Source organism: Danio rerio, chromosome 18 (genome assembly GCF_049306965.1).
Source record: "Danio rerio strain Tuebingen ecotype United States chromosome 18, GRCz12tu, whole genome shotgun sequence".
Lineage (NCBI taxonomy): Eukaryota > Metazoa > Chordata > Actinopteri > Cypriniformes > Danionidae > Danio > Danio rerio.
In genome coordinates this window covers 6,311,161-6,325,000 of record NC_133193.1, presented here as the reverse complement: position 1 = coordinate 6,325,000, position 13,840 = coordinate 6,311,161, and the positions used below count along the sequence as shown (strand labels likewise).

Below are 13,840 nucleotides of genomic sequence, written 5' to 3'. Positions count from 1 at the left end.
GCTCTTTATTTGAATGGCTTATTCCTTTTTTTTATTAAATGAATGTTTCTTTATTGATCATTATAGAATAGAGAATGACTTTAATGTAGACATGCAGTTAATCCAAACGTGCAAGTCATTAATTGACGACGCTTTGAAGTGACGCTAAAGATACGAGGACGTGTCTTTTCACTTGATTCGATTCCTCGGTCCTTCAGTCTTTTCCTTGCGTCTTTCCCTCGTAACGTTATCCCGGTGGGGTGGAAACACGAGGAAAGAAAGCAAGGAAAGGAAACGAGGATGCACAAATAAGAAATGAAAAGCACCCGAGCTCTCAGAATATCAGCAGTGAACTCCGTCTCCAATCGGCGCACAGGGACAAAAATAAATAAATAGCCTAAATTAAACGCACTGTACTGTACAACTTTTTTATTGTAGCCTAATAGAAAACGCATTGACACATCATTTCAACATGCTGCTATTTAGCCTACTACTAAATGCCTATTTCACTTAATTTTTTAGTAAATAGATAGAATAAGTCATTTACATTATAGCCTAATAATGTTTACATTTGTAGTTGTCCATAGCAACCCCAAAAACGTACCTGCTTGCCTTGCACATCTAATTAATGGGCACAGTTTTTCAACTATTTTTTATTTTTTGCTGTGGATGTTATTGAGCTTGTAGAAATCGGAAACAACACAGTTCTGCGACACAGATGATCCTTTATTGATATCTCTATCAGACAATACCTATTTTATATGCCAAAAGAAACAACAGGCAGTAAAAAAATATTAACATAAATATCTTAATGTAGGCATAGGCTATAGTCGCATGCTTTGGCAAACAGTTGAAAATTTTTTAATAAAAACATCATATCGTGCCTAAGCCTTGTAGGCTCAGTCACCCCCACAATTAGAAATTAAATTAGAAAAATAGATATGCCATCCCTCTTTGAGCGAACCTGACCAAGCTAAAGTGCATGTATGACAAGTGCCCCAATAACCCATGGACTTAGGATCATCCCCATTCCCCTCAAACTTGAAGCATAACGAAATACTACGCCATTAAATTTGCGACAAAGAAATTCTGGCAAAATAACCTTAGCCTCGGAACGTAAAAGCGAGGCCAACATGTCTAGAATAGAATAGGCTAAACCAATATGAACGTAAAGTTATCAGCTGACCGAACTCAAAAGTTTATATTGAACATATTTGTAGCCTAAATAACATAGGCTAATTGGTTTAATATGCCTGACCTTAGGTCTAGTTTGATTTTTTCTTGGCACAATGCAGGAATAAAATAGCATCTACAGTGTCAGGATTCAGACGGGAGCGCCTGCATAGCCACTGCGCCCTGCTGCACTGAAGGAGCGCTCGCTCGCAGCACTTGTTGCTGAAATGCATAGAATTCTCTTGGAAAGGTTCTGTAATCGTGGGAATGCCTGTCCTTATTTCTCCCAAAAGGAAAGTAGGTTTTCCTCTGCTGATCCGTCTATACGGAAGTTTGTAGAGGAATACTTCTGTACACTTCATCCAGAATTAATGTATCCGATTCCACCTCCCATTCTGTGAAGTCAGTCGTAGGCTTTTTCGTTGGTGCGCCAGCTATGAATATAAAACAGTACAACCGCCCGCCACCCGCCCGAATTTAATTAAAATATAATTTTTTCGTAACGTCATCCGCCCGATCCGCGGTTTATCCGCGGAGTCCGCGGCTATAACCGCCAACCGCGCATCTCTAGTATGTATAAGTTGATGGACATATGGGCAGAGATGTATGAATAGGCAGATAGATGCATGGATGGATGGGCAGATGGATGGATGGATGGATGGATGGATGGATGAATGGATTTATGGATGAATGCATGGATGGATGGATGGATGATGGATGGATGGATGGATGGTTATATTGAGAGATAGATAAGTGGATAGTAAGATGGATGGATGGATTGTTGGCCAGATGAGCATATGTATGTATAAGTGGATGGATGGATGGATTTATGGATGGATGGATGGATGGGCGGGCAGATGTATGAATACGCAGATAGATGCATGGATGGATGAGCAGATGGATTGATGGAGGGTTAGAGATGGATGGATGGATAGATAGGTGAGTGAATGGATAGATATGTCCATACATCCATCAATCTCTACTTTTGTGCAAGGAAAGAAGCATGCATGGGTGGAGATAGATATATACAGTATGAATAGATGGGCAGATGAATGTCAGTGGGTGGAGGGATGAATGGGTCAGTGAGATGGGCAGATTGATGGATGGGCAGATGGATGCATGGAAGGATGGTTCAGTGAGCGGATGGAGAGATAAATAAGTGGATAGAAAGATGGGTGGATGGATTGTTGGACAGATGGACATATGTAAATAGGTTGATTTATGGATGGATGGGCTGATGTATGAATAGGCAGATAGACGCATGGATGGATGGGCAGATGGATGGAGGGTTAGAGATAGATGGATGGATAGATTGGTGAGTGAATGGATAGATAGTATAAATGTATGAATGGTTAAATTGAGGGTTAAAATCGTTGATAGATTGGTAGGTGCATGAACAGATGGACAAGTATATGGGGAAATGAATTATGGTAAATGTATAAATAATAGATGGGCACATGGGTAGATGGAAATATGGATGGATCTACTGTGGTACAGGAGGAGGGAAAAAGGGAAGGAGGAAGTAAATGTGCTTCATGAGTCATTACTGTCATTATCTCTGGGCTCGGGGTCAGGTTTCAGCATTTGATCCGCTTGATGTTTTCTGTTGATGCTCTCTCTCATTTAAGGGCTTCAATCAATACTCATCTTGCCCTGCAAATTGTGCAAATGACTGTTAGATAAAGGCAACTCCTCGACCTCCCCACCTCCACACTGCCAAAAGCCAGAAGAGCTGAACAATCCATTATGACTTCGCTTACAGCAGTTATCATATACACAACTGTAGAATGTTAACTCACAATACAGCACACTCTTAAGCACAGATTCACTTTCACATCACTGTATTTTGTTGTGTGTATCAAGTAATACCAGGATGTTGCAATTGACTAACCATGGCAATTGTTGTAATGTGTTTGTGTGCTTTTATTACAGTGGTTTGTGATGTATATTGGAAGTATTGGAGTGGTAAATGTCATGCTGAGTTGTTTGCTGCCTTGAGATTGTCTTCAGCACAGTATTCTGCAGAATCAAAGCTGTGGTAAAACATTAAACCTTTATTGGTAGTTTTCAAACTTCATGCATTGCATACTCAGATGTGATGCAAATTTGATCTGAGGCTAAGGATAAATGTTTACTACTTTACTTTTGTGATCTTTCAAGTTGTTATTTGCTTTTACTTTAGCTTAAACAAGGCAATGTTCACACTAATACATTTTTGTTTTTATGAAGTTCAGGGCAAAAAATATAAATTAAATAATAATAAAAATAATAATAAACTGTCTATGCAAACAGCAATTCACATTCCCCAACTTTCGACTTTAAAAACTTTTTCAATGTCTTCATTTTTCACCAAATTCAAAAAACACTCGGAGATATCACAAAATTCAGAGGATTTTGCTTTATTACAAATGTAAGCTTTTTAGGAGAGCTTTTATTATTTTTTTTTTTACATAAAAATAGTGTGTGTGCCCCTGAATTATTTGGCCCCTTGTTTACTTTTTTCCCCCCGATTTCTGTTCAACAGACAGCAGATTTTTTTCAACACATTTCTAAACATAATAGATTTAATAACTCATCTCTAATACCTGATTTATTTTATCTTTGCCATGATGACTGTAAATAATATTTTACTGGATACAAGACACTTCTATACAGCTTAAAGTGACATTTAAAGGCCTATCTTGGTTAATAACGTTAACTAGGCAGGTTAGGGTAATTAGGCAAGTTATTGCATAATGATGGTTGGTTCTGTAGACTGTAAAAAAAAAAAAAAAAAAAAAAAAATATATATATATATATATATATATATATATATATATATATATATATATATATATATATATATATATATATATATATATATATATAGCTTAAACAGGCTAATAATTTTGTCCTTAAAATGGCTTTTAAAAAATGTAAAACTGCTTTTATTCTAGCCGAAATTAAACAAATAAGACTTTCTCCAAAAAATCTACTTGCTCTGTTATACATAGCAAAACATAATTTGGGAAATATTTAAAAAAGAAATTTTTTTTTTTTAATAATTCTTACTTCAACTGTATATATATATATATATATATATATATATATATATATATATATATATATATATATATATATATATATATATATATATATATATATAACGTAAGAATTATTAGCCCCCCTGTAAATTTTCTGCAATTTCTGTTTAACAGAAAAAAAAGATTTTATCAACACATTGATGTAGTTTTAATAACTAATATCTAATAACGAATTTTTTTTAATCTTTGCTATGATCACAGTACATGACTAGATATTTTACAAAATACGAATATTCAGCTTAAAGTGACATTTAAAGGCTTAACTAGGTTAATTCAGCAAGTTAGGGTAATTAGGCACCTTAAAATGGTTTTAAAAACTGCTTTTATTTTAGTCGATATAAAACAAGTACGATTTACACCAGAAGAAAAACATATTATAGGAAAAACTGAAAATGTTCTTGCTCTGTTAAAAATCATTCAGGAAATATTTAAAAAGAAAACTAAATTCACAGGCAAGACAAATCATTTTGACTTCAACTGTATGTGTGCGTATGTAACTATTTACTTGAGTAATTTTTTCATCAGGAACTTTTTAACTCTTACTAGAGAAACTTTTAAGATTGTTACTTTTACCTGAGTAAAGATTTATGCAAGTACTTGTACTTTTACTTGAGTATAGATTTTAGATACTCTACCCACCTCTGGATAGGACTAAGCCAAAAGAAAATGAATGAATGTTCAACTGATATATTTAAAATGAGATGAATCAACACAATTTTTGAGTTTTTTAGGGGGACAACTTAAATGTTTTATGTTGACCCAATTAAAATTAGTAACTTTGAAAAAAACATATTTTTTAAATACATATTTATAAGTTTGTTATGCATCTTTTTTTCTGGGTTTATTGGTAATTAAGTGTTTGTATTTAAGTCTGTGTGTGTAATAGTACATCATTTTCCAGTTGTGTGATATTCTTGTTAAATGAATACTCAAAACACAAGCCACATAATGTCTTTTCAATATAAACAATGGATGTTTTCCCCCCAGAAATACCTGGGTGTTGTTTTGCCATACTTTCAGACACAGTGTGATGAGCTCATGTATCTGTTTGGTTTCCTTTTATTCATTCAGTTTGAGAATCTAATTTAAAACTCATTACTAGCGGTAAATGAGAATGCTGTGACCGTTTCACCAGTAATAAAAGAAATGAGAAACCGAAGAGAGAGAAAATGCTCGTGTGGATTGTTATTGGACGTGTAAACACGCATCAATAAAAACGACACTTGCTGAATGTCTCGCAGCAGAACACCATAAAAATGGATTTTGCGAGATTCAGCAGTGATTCCGTACTGTAAAATGCTGTATTTGGATTTGTTGATAATGGGTCGAGTAATGTATGGTGACTCCTCATCTGGCGTCAGACCAAAGGCTTCGCGAGCAAGCAAATGCAATCCAGCGAGGTCAGACACAATATCTACTTTCGCTCTGAAAAGTTGTTTCATTTTGCTGGTTTTCTCAGTCTTGATGAGATCGTTTTGTCTTAAAGTTTCCCAGGGGTGAGTTAAACCCTGGCTGATGGAAAGCAGTCGTTTGCTTAAGGCATCAGTAAAGACATTGATTTTGACCTCTATTGCCGTACAGCTCTAGGTGTAATTAAGCCTCATTATGGCACTCAGTTGAACATGCTGCTGATGAGACAGATGGCAAATATCAGGCTCACAGTGAGCTCTGCCCACACACCGGCTATTGAGTCGTTCTGCTGAAACTCTGAAACTGTGAGCATTGGTCAGACCAACAGCTTATGTCCAGTCATTTGGCCGACGCGTTTGTTCAAAATGAATTATAGCTCATTCAAGATGTGCCACAGGAAGTATTTTCTCCAATGTTGTGGGTTTGTTTCCCCAAAACAATGCATCAGCGAGCACCCTGATGTCAAAACAATGTCGAAAATACACATTGATTCGATGTCAATTGACTATCTTGATGTCAAAACTACTGTATATTAAATTGACATCTAACATTAGCATAATAAATAAGTTAAGAATGTATTACAGGCCTAAGCTACAGGTATGGGAAGAGTTACTGCTACTAAACCCGCAACACAAATCACAAATTTCTTAAATCTATGGGCATTCTAAAAAATGTTGAGTTATTTATTTTACCCAATAGTTGAGTAAAAAAATATTTGGTGCTTTGTTGGATTGTTTTGAACCTTTATTGGCTTATTTATTAATAACTCAACCAGTTTGGTTAAGTATATGGTGCAGTTGGGTTATTTTTAACCATTATTGGATTATTTATTTAATAGACTGATTTCACCAACCCAAGCTCATTCTGGAAACGTAGCCCCGCGGACGTTTCTGGAGACCGCGATTTACGTGGCCGGAGGTACATAAGGCCGCATTTAGTTTTTTTCGAGCGAACGCCGCGGGGCGGTGTGGCGCCGCTCGGCCCCTCCTCTTCGCGCTCGCCGGCTGAAGGCTCGCCTCCGAGTGGAGGGCTTTCCCGATGCAACCAGTTTGTCCGCTTAGCTCACAGCGTTGCGTCAGCAGAGCGGAGGCCCCGGAGGAGGAGGAAGAGGAGCCGGCCGCAGGGATGACAACCGGGATCGAGTCCGGGGAACAGCGGTTCCGGAAATCAGGTAACACAAAAAACGGAATCCGAAAAATAAGGGCAAGAACGCGGCGGGATCCGAAAACGCGGTCGAAATCGAAGACGAGGGCTTTTGCTTTTTTTTTTTTTTTTCTGGACGACTTTTGCGAACTGTCGCTCGGGTTTAGGGAAGGAGGAGGAGGAGGAAGAGGAGGAGGGCGGCCAAGTCGGCCGATCCGGCGGCTTTTCGCGCGAGAACGGCGCAGGTACGAACGGCGCACGCTCCCGAGAGGCGCCCGAGACGCGAAAAAACGCGCACAGCAGCCTCTCACAAATCTGCGAAAACAAAAACCGCTCGAATACATACCTCCCGGGATGTAAATCACGGTCCGCAGAAACGTCCGCGGGGCTACGTTTCCACAATGAGCCCGGGTTGGATTTCACGCGGCCGCCATTTTTAAAAGCGAAGTCGAGGCTGCGGTGGGAAGAAACCCAGAAGTATCGTTAGGAGTTGCATACTTCCATACTATATATTACGCTAAAATCAGTATGCGAGCTGAGTAGTATGTCCGAATTCATAGATTTTGAAAAACAGTATACGAGAAGTACCCGGATGACTTACTACTTCCGACAAGTTTCTGGAGTGCGCATCCCATGCACGCTGCGCTATCCCATAATGCCCTGCGAGAGAATTCATGAATGGAAGTGATCGACGCAACTGACACAGGTAGATCACTTGACCATGACAAAATGGCGGATGTAGTATGTCCGAATTCCATTCATACTTTTCACATTCATACTGTATAGAACGTACTTTTCTAACGTCTGAGTAGTACGTTTAAGATCAAATGCAGCACCTACTGAGTAGTAGGTTTTTTCGGATGCAGCCGTTGTGTACTTGGCTGTATATCTTATCAGCGAAGAGAAAGTGACACAAATGTGTCATTTCACCACCTTCCGAGTGACCCGAAGGTCCGTTTTGAATGAATGGTGAAAATAAAAAGGGATATCAGAGCTCATTTTCAGCTAAGTCAGTGGCGTAGCGGACGGGCCCGCAATCATTGAAAATCTGGCAACCGCAATAATCAAACTCTTGGGAACAACTGTGGCCGGAACCAAAGTTCACAGGTCTGTGTTCTCAAGCGGTGAACTACTTCATTCTGGTTGCTTACCGCCGAACCGCGTCATAGCTCATACCATAAAGTCAACTTTCCTCGACGCCCACACCGGAGAAGACCCCCCCCCCCCCCTGTTTGGCCCCGTCAGTGATCCCTGCAGGGGGGCGTCCGCATTTTGTGCTACGCCACTGAGCTAAGTTAAGGGAAATGGCACTAGTTAGCTAATGTTTTCTTTCCCAAAAACACATTTTAGATAACATTTTTCAAACTCCAGTTAATGAACAGTTGAATGGCAATTTTGCGCTAACATTTAAGGCACTGTTGATGGCTTTCTTAAAACAGCACTGAATTGCCATTGTGTTCACGTGTTCAACAGAAATGCTTGTGATTGGCTGAAAAGGTCATCAGTTCACCCACTGCTGTTTACTGAGCACAAACACAGACGAACCGAGCGACCTGCTTGACAATTCGACATCTTCACGGCTGCTTCGCGCTCCAGTCTTCGTGTAAACGGAGCGCAAACACAGATGCACGGTGACTGGAGCACGATCAGCCGTGAAGATCAGTCGAGTCATCCGCGCTTCAATGTTAGCCGGTTTTAAAACTTCAGTACCGGGACAACAATATTACAGAAAACACGAGCAGCGTTTTATCGCTCACCGGGTTACATGGGCTGAAGCAGGAAAGCATCCCCATGGCGTTTAACCGGTGCCATGAACTGAAGCCTTGGAGGACACTTGAACATATAACTCTTACAGAGATTGTGATGTTGTTTGATGCCTAATTTGCTTTTAATTGTTTAAAATAAACTTACTGTATAATATTAAAGTGATAGTTACATCATTTCTGCATTTTAAAATCTCGGCAACAGCTGGAGGTTTGTAGTACACAGCATATTGCTGCAATGTTTACAGTGCAGGTCCTATCCTTCCTTGTGTCTTCCATCCGCAGCCTCGCTTTGGTTCTTTAAAATGGCGGCCGTGTGAAATAAGCGTATAACTCAATCAGTTGGGTTAAAAAAAATTTAATTTCAGCAGTCAACTGATTTAACTGACACAGAACAGCTGTATTAATATGCGTGCCTAATGTTGTTTTTGTATTGTAAAGTTTGTTTAAGCTTTAACACAATTATATTGTTTTTTTTTTTTTTTTTGTTTACAGTGTAAAGTTAGGAAGCCTGTAGCTTCATTATCTGAATTCTTTTCAGCATGTATTTAAAAGACAACCCCCCCCCTCCCACTTCCAAATCAACGCCTGTAGATGTAAATACACATGACAAGTGTGTGAATGTGTTTCTAAGCGCAGGGAACGGGGGTCCTTTTTTTATCCCTGGTTTTTGCCTGAGGAATCATGTCAGTCAAAAGTTGGATTTCAACTCCCACTGAACGAGCCTCAAAATCTGCAGATGCAAATGAAGCCGCTTTCTTTCACAATCTCTCTTGCTCTTTTCCCCCTCCGTTGTCTCCAGGTGGATGTGAGTATCAAAAATAACAATCTTCCAATTCATTAATATAGTGCCTTGGAGAGAGTGGAAATGACAGAGGAAGGCGAATGGAAAATGGAGAGCGTTTGAACACAATGAAGAAGAGAGAAGCGTGCGCGTGCGGCGAGGGCCGTGATCCCCCTGTGGGAGCCCAGGAGAAGAAAATAAATTCGCTCTAATTTCCTAATGGAGAACAAGCTTGTTAACTAGCGTTCGGCTGATTTCTGTTACCTCCCTTTTGCCTCTCTCGCCGTGTGCTCTTTGTAATCTCGGAGGCCGCTTTGGTTTTTTACCCAGAATTCTTCGAATCTGCTCACCATGGGATGAGGTCATGCGGCCTTACAGGCGGATTAGAAAGTCTCGCACACTGTAAAAATGTACATGCACATACAATTACATCCCCAATGAAACAGAAGCTGCAAGAACCTGACTAATTAGCTAGACGAGGATTGCGTCTGGCAATGAAAAACTTTCACAAAGCGCCTGTTGAACATAAGCTTGCAGGAGGCATGAAACATAGTGCACTTTATTTCTTCACGCTACTAAGGTAAGTGGTAAAGCAAACATATTACATTTAATGATGTTCAACTTGGTTTCTTTCTTGAGGGCAGCATGATTCTGAAGGACAGTTGATCTTATAGTGTCCATTGGGTTTATGCTGATTTTTCTGATGATATTTTAAATGTTTTGTCATTATTAATATTAAGATTTATGTTAATATTTTTTATGTTATTATTTTTTTGTAATTATTATTATTATTATTATTATTATTATTATTATTATTATTATTATTATTATTATTATGTTATTATGTTATTACTGTTGAATAGAAAAAATATTTATTAAAAACTGTCATATTCAGATGATGATAAAAAATAATAATAATAACAACAATAACAATAACAATAGTATACTAATATGAATAATACTGATACAACTACTAAATACTGGAAAAATAGAAAGTCATATTAGACTATTAATTAGTATTGAATTATATTTAGTATTTAAAAATAATAACCTAATATTAAAAATAATGCTAATAATAATACTAATGATGATAAACATTTATTCATAATAGTCTCTATTATTATTTATTAATAGCCTATATTATTATTACTATTTTTTATTATTACTTATATTATTTTGTATTGAATATTTTAAAATAATAATGATAATAATAATAATTTAATCATAATAGTAGTTTATTATTAGAATAATAATAATAAATATTATATTTATTATTATTATATGTAAAAACAAAACATAGTGATAATAATGTTATTATTAATAATAACGAAATAATAATAGTAATAAACATGTATTCATAATATTAGTTTATTAGTAGTATTATTATTATTATTATTATATTTAATATTTTTATAATAATAGTTTATTATTATTATTATTAATAATATTTGTTTTTTATTATTTTTATAATTATTATTTTGTTATTATTGTTATTAGCGTTGAATAGAAAAAAGACTATAACTTTTTTTATTATACATTTTCATATTCAGATGATGATAATAATAATAATAACAAAATAATAATAGTTTTTTTATATAATTATTATTACTGCTACAACTAAAAAGTGGAAAAAAGTCATATTTAACTAAATTGAAAAATAAACTAATATTAATACTAATAATAATAATAATTATTATTATTATTATTATTATTAATAAAACTATTTACACTTTTATTTTAATAATAATTAAATAATCATACATTTGTGTTTACTAGTGTTTTACTGTAATCGTTGCACATTTATTCATCCAATGTGTGGAAAGTCTGCAAGAAACACTTTCAGTACTGTTTTCCCTTCATTCGGTCTCATTTCTGCCTTTGAAAGACTATTGAGAGTTCCTGTTTGTCTTTTTCTATCCTCCAGGAACGCGTGTGTTTATTGTGATGTATTACGTGTGAAGCCAGAGGATCAGAGCTGAGGGAAACACAGAAGTCAGCGGGACGTCAGGACTCACAGATCTCCTGACCGAGGGTGAGGGATTCACAGCATCACTGCAAATCTACAGCCGCTTCTGTCACATTAATAAATCCATGTTGGAGATTCAGAGGGATTAAACTAATGAAACTTCAACTGTTTCCCTTTTAGAACAGAACAGCTCTGCTGAAAAGGAAACTATATTTGACTTACCATCAAAATGACCTTGCCGAAGATGTGGATTGATAGATGTATGTCAGGATAAGTTCATAGATGTATACACTCATGGGCCACTTTATTAGGTACACATTAGTAGTACCGAGTTGGACCCCCTTTTGCCTTCAGAACTGCCTTAATACTTCGTGGCATAGATTGAACAAGGTACTGGAAATATTCCTCAGAGATTTCGGTCCATATTGACATGATAGCATCACACAGTTGCTGCAGATTTGTCGGCTGCACATCCATGATGCCAATATCCTGTTCCTCCACACACCAAAGGTGTTTTATTGAATTGAGATCTGGTGACTGTGGAGGCCATTAGAGTACAGTGAACTCATTGTCATGTTTAAGAAACCAATCTGAGATTGCCATACCGCTGAAAGCAGCAGCAGACATATTTGATAGATAGATAGATAGATAGATAGATAGATAGATAGATAGATAGATAGATAGATAGATAGATAGATAGATAGATAGATAGATAGATAGATAGATAGATAGATAGATAGATAGATAGATAGATAGATAGATAGATAGATTTACCTTAATTTTTTTCTGTCTGTAATTTAATTCTGTTTTAGTCTCTTTGTTTATTTGACTGTGGTAAAAACATATTTTGTTGTTCGGCGTAGAATAAATCATTAGATGGAGAGATAGCAGTTTTTCAGAATGCAGAAAGGTGTGCATCCCAACCAATCTTTGATTTGATTCAGCTCCTCAAATAGGCCATGTAATTCATTTAGGGGGAAAAACATTGTCCGATTGCAACAGTAAAGCCGGTGTGGCGACGCTTATGCATAAACAGAGGAGAAACGACAGCTTCAGCCGGATCACAGTCTTCTCTAATCCGCTCTCACTCATCCACGCAGGATAATTACCAGCCTGAATGAGACTTCTCTCCACGTTATTTTAAATAATGAGCCGCACAATGGCTCAGGGAGAAGCTTTTCTCTTTCTTCTGAGAAACATGCAGATTCTCCTGCTGAGGTTTGAGAAGCCCAACACATGTCTGATCAATGAGAGCCGCTCTATACACACACACACACACCTTACAAAAACCAGAATCATTGTAAATGTGTGCCCAGGGCTTCATTTTTGAGAACCAGACAAATACAGTGGGGGAAATAAGTATTGAACACGTCATGTTTTTTCCCTCGGAATAGTATTTCTAAAGGAGCTGTTGACATGCAATTGAACCATGTTTTGGCAAAGATCCAAACAATACAAACATACAAAATAAAACAAATTTAAAAAGTCAAAAAAAAATGAATTATGTGCAATAAGAATAAAATGACAGAAGGACAAATTACTGAACTATTGAAATGTAATTAACGCTTCATATTAAAGCCTTTTTTTGGTGATGGCAGCTTAAAGGGCACCTAGGTTACCCCTTTTTTCAGATTTAATATAAGTCTTTTGTGTCTCCAGAATGTGTCTGTAAAGTTTCAGCTCAAAACACAGATCTTTATTATACCTTTTATAAGATTCTATCTTATACCTTTTTGCATTAGGTAGCAGTTTTGTTGTACTTCGCCTTTAAGGCAAGTCCTCCCCGCCCACCGTTTCTACATGCCTTTCTGCGTGCCTTAATCTCCTCCCTCAGATGCATCAGACAACAGACAGACTTAAAGAAAGAAGATTTCACATAACATTTGTGAGAAATACCACAGTAAGAACTTTACCAATAAGTATTTGATGTAGAGTTACAACACACAAGTCACACACAATGTTCTTACAAAGTTCGCATGCACACACACACACACATTTGTTTTTGTGATAAGTGGGGACATTACATAGGTTTCCATTCATTTTATACTGTCCAAACCGTATATTATATTGCCCTAACCCCTAAACCCAACCATCACAGGAGACTGTGTGCAACTTTACTCTCTGATTAAACTCATTCTGTAGGATTTATAAGCATTTTGAGAAATGAGGACATCACCAATGCCCTCATATTTCACCTCCTTTTTGTAATACCTGTGTCATACCCATGCCATTATAAAGATTTGTGTCCTGATATGTCACAAACACACGTACACACACACACACACACATATATATACCGGGCCAGTACCCTTTCAAAAGGTACATATTTGTACCTGAAGGGTCCATAATTGTACCTCAAAGGTACTTTTTAGGTACATTTGACCACTAATTCACCTTTGAGGTACCACTGTGGACTCTTCGGGTACAAATATGTATTTTTAGAAAAGTGACAGCTCTTCTTCCTTTATTTCTGAAAGTGTATTTATTGTATAATGATGTTTTTTTCTGTAAGCTATCGATAACAATTTTTGCTTAAAGG

General features: G+C 36.9%; 1 long non-coding RNA gene across 1 annotated transcript; it reads left to right on the top strand.

The window, feature by feature from the left end:
* Positions 1 to 8,768: 8,768 nt before the first annotated feature.
* LOC141378802 (uncharacterized) lies at positions 8,769 to 12,746 on the top strand. Its single transcript, XR_012394258.1, has 3 exons — positions 8,769 to 9,915; positions 11,260 to 11,367; positions 11,482 to 12,746. It is a non-coding gene; the product is annotated as an uncharacterized lncRNA (long non-coding RNA).
* Positions 12,747 to 13,840: the final 1,094 nt, after the last annotated feature.